The sequence below is a fragment of the Dasypus novemcinctus genome, chromosome 7 (genome assembly GCF_030445035.2).
Source record: "Dasypus novemcinctus isolate mDasNov1 chromosome 7, mDasNov1.1.hap2, whole genome shotgun sequence".
Taxonomy (NCBI): domain Eukaryota; kingdom Metazoa; phylum Chordata; class Mammalia; order Cingulata; family Dasypodidae; genus Dasypus; species Dasypus novemcinctus.
Window position 1 is genome coordinate 3496931 of NC_080679.1, and position 3238 is coordinate 3500168.

At 47.8% G+C, this 3238-nt stretch overlaps 1 pseudogene; it reads right to left on the reverse strand.

Annotated features, from left to right (window-relative positions):
• Positions 1-1702: 1702 nt before the first annotated feature.
• LOC131279325 (olfactory receptor 9S13-like) lies at positions 1703-2683 on the reverse strand (annotated as a pseudogene).
• Between the last annotated feature and the right edge of the window lie 555 nt (positions 2684-3238).

Sequence of the window (3238 nt, forward strand, 5' to 3'; positions counted from 1 at the left end):
CCTGCTTATAGACTTCAATTTGTTAGTGCATTCTTTTTGGGATTTTTTAATTTCCCAGGTGTGCTGTAACAAAGTGCCACAAACTAAAGAGAACAGATGAGAACTGTCCTTTCTAGTTCTGGAGATTGGAAGTCTGCAGTTGAGGTGCCATAACTCCTGGGGCAGGTTCTCGGCTGGCCTCTTCTAGCTTCTGTTGGGTGCTGGAATCCTGGGCATTTCTTGGTGGCAACTGCAGCTTCCATCCCTGTCTCCTCCCTCACATGGCCACGTCCACTCTCTGTCTGTTCCTCCCTGCCCTTCTGCAAGGACCCAAGTCATGGGTATTAAGGCACTACACTAGGACCTCACTCTAACTAGTGCCTTCTGCAATGATCCTTCTTCCTCATATAGTCACAGTCAAAATATGGGCAGCTGCGCCCTCAGCATCAATTTGAGGGTCACAACTCAACCCATGGCAAGGACATCTGGGGTGATGTGTGAATCTTCTTTTTACAATCATGAATCATTCAGCAGTGAATAACCTTTGCTCACTCCGAGGTACACATCTAGAAGAGGATTTCTATATAGAAATATAGAGATATTGCCCTCAATCTCATAAATGTTCATATTAATCAAACATCATGGCACTCCATGCAATTTTCTGCACAATTGCCATCCAATTATAACATTAAAGTCCAGCTCACTCCAATGTGGAAGAAGAATTTTGAAAATCCTCTAATCAATAAAATGCCCCTATCTAGAATATTAAAAAGAAGTCTACAAACCAGTAAGGAAATGGCAAAAACATAGTAAATAAAATGTGCAAACCATGGCAACACTCGCAATAATATCCCGATGACTACTACATATGTGAAAAGAGGGTGAGCCTCATCAGCCACAAGGAACACAGTGGTGTTGGGAAGGGGAAGCCTTAGGCTCTTGGAGTTTCACCTTCTACCAGGAGAATTCACATGATTCTTACAGCACTTTCTTCTCCCTGTTCTCTTTACTTCAATTACCTAGAGTATGGTCCTTTTTCTGAGATGTCGTGGTGGCTCAGAAGCATTTTCATTGTCTCAGGTAGCTGAATATCATCCCTAGTCCAGCTCAGTTAAAATGTTCATTTCTTTGAAAAGTTTCCATGGGGTTGTGTCAGGGTTTTCAGAAGCCAGTTGCTGGCTTACGCAGTGTCCTGCAAAAGACACACTATAGCATTAAAGCAGGAGCACCAGCTCCCTCTGAGGGCCTGTAGGAGACCTTAAGCCTTAGGAAGAAAGGGGGACGGGGGAGGAAGTAAAACTGAGAGTTGAGGAGGCACTGTCTTAGCAATCTCCCCGATATCACTATGGTCAGAGCAGGGCTTCACATCAGAAGTTCCCACATTCAGTTCAGCTGGGGTTATTGGCATTTGACTGATATTAACTGCAGGTAGAAGACCACAGAGAATGCCCATCTACACAGCTACACCAGTGCATGTGGAAAATGTGAACTTAATCTGGCTTCAAATTCCCCTTATTGCTCTGCCCGCTTTGTGGCCAAATTTCTAGATTTCTATTACTGCTCCTGAGAAGAATCACTTGTTTTCTGATGCCAAACAACATAATTTATCACTTTAAATATCACAGTAAATTCCTGGACCCTAATGCTTTCAAGAAACATGGCAGGGTTGCTGGATGGCTCCCTCAAAGCTCAGCCAATGACCTCTGAGTCTCCCCTCCAGCCCTCAGGACACCGTCTCTCCCTGCCCACCCTCCTTCACATGGCCACATTTCTGGCCCAGCCTCCACAGTGCCTCCTTCACGTCCTTGTTCCGCAGACTGTAGATGAGGGGGTTGAGCATAGGGATGACCAGGGTGTAGAAGATGGACACAACCTTGCCCTGCTCCATGGAATCTATAGCTCCTGGCTGGGCATACATGACAAAGAGGGTCCCATAAAACAGGGAAACTGCGGTCATGTGGGAGCCACAGGTGGAGAAGAGCTTACGACGTCCGGGGGCAGTGCGCATCCTGAGGATGGTCACGGTGATGTAGCCGTAGGACACCAGGACCACAAGTGTGGTGCCCACAATGATGAGGCCACAGAATCCAAACATGACCAGCTCATTTAGGGCCGTGTCAGTGCAGGCGAGCCGGAGCAGAGGGGGCACGTCACAAAAGAAGTGGTCAATGCGGTGGGAGCTGCAGAACGGAAGGTGGAACGTGAAGCTGGTCTGCAGGATGGCATTGAGGCAGCCTCCACAGTAGGAGCCCAGCACCAGGCAGGCGCAGGCTGAGGGACGCATGGTGATGGGGTAGCGCAGGGGGCTGCAGATGGCCATGAAGCGGTCATAGGCCATGACAGCCAGCAGGAAAGTCTCAGAAGTAGCAAAAAGTGACAAAAAGAAGAACTGTGTGGCACATCCTGAAAAAGTGATGTGCTTGGTGGAGGAAAAAAAGTTGGTGAGGGCCTTAGGGGCAATGAAGGATGAGTAGCACAGGTCCAGGAAGGAGAGGTTCTTGAGGAAGAAGTACATGGGGGAGTGGAGGTGGGCATCCAGGGTGATGACCACGATCATGGTGAGGTTTCCCTGGATGGTGACCATGTAAAAGATCAGGAACACTACAAAGAGCAAGGCCTGGACCTCAGGGCCGCCCTCAAATCCCATCAGCTCAAACTACTCCCAAGAGGCCCCTGAGAGGTTTTCATTTCTTTTGAGTGGCATGGCCTTGAGAAAGGACATAGGGGGAAGAGGGGAGGCAGGTGACAGCAGGAGGGAGCAGATCAGAGTTGGACTGTCCCCTGTCTCCCTAGAGAACAAGGACCACTGGCATCACATCGTTCTCTCCTATAGGGAAAATCATAATCATTCTTCATCCAGATGGATTCAATGTCCTAAAAAGAAAACATTTATTATGGTTAATTAACCTTGGACGTGAAATGGGCACTCAGTCCAGGGGAGTCTGAGATGCCGTTCTGGAGATTCAGAGAGCCCTGGCAAACTTATGATCCATAGTATAAGGACAGCTTTAAAGACCCCTTGTCCACTGATGAGTTAATGTCCCCTCCTTGGGGCCATTTCTGTGCAGCTACATGTATCTGATCTTGCACTGTCCATTTTATGTTACTATTTCATTATCTCAAGTAATGTCTATTGTGTACCCCTCATGACACTGAGCCCCATCACCTTGTCCCTGACTCAGAGTCTGAACCTGGTGGCACACTCAGTGAGCTCTCTGTAACTTTGAGGGCCTTGGAAGTATTCCCACAATATCTAGGT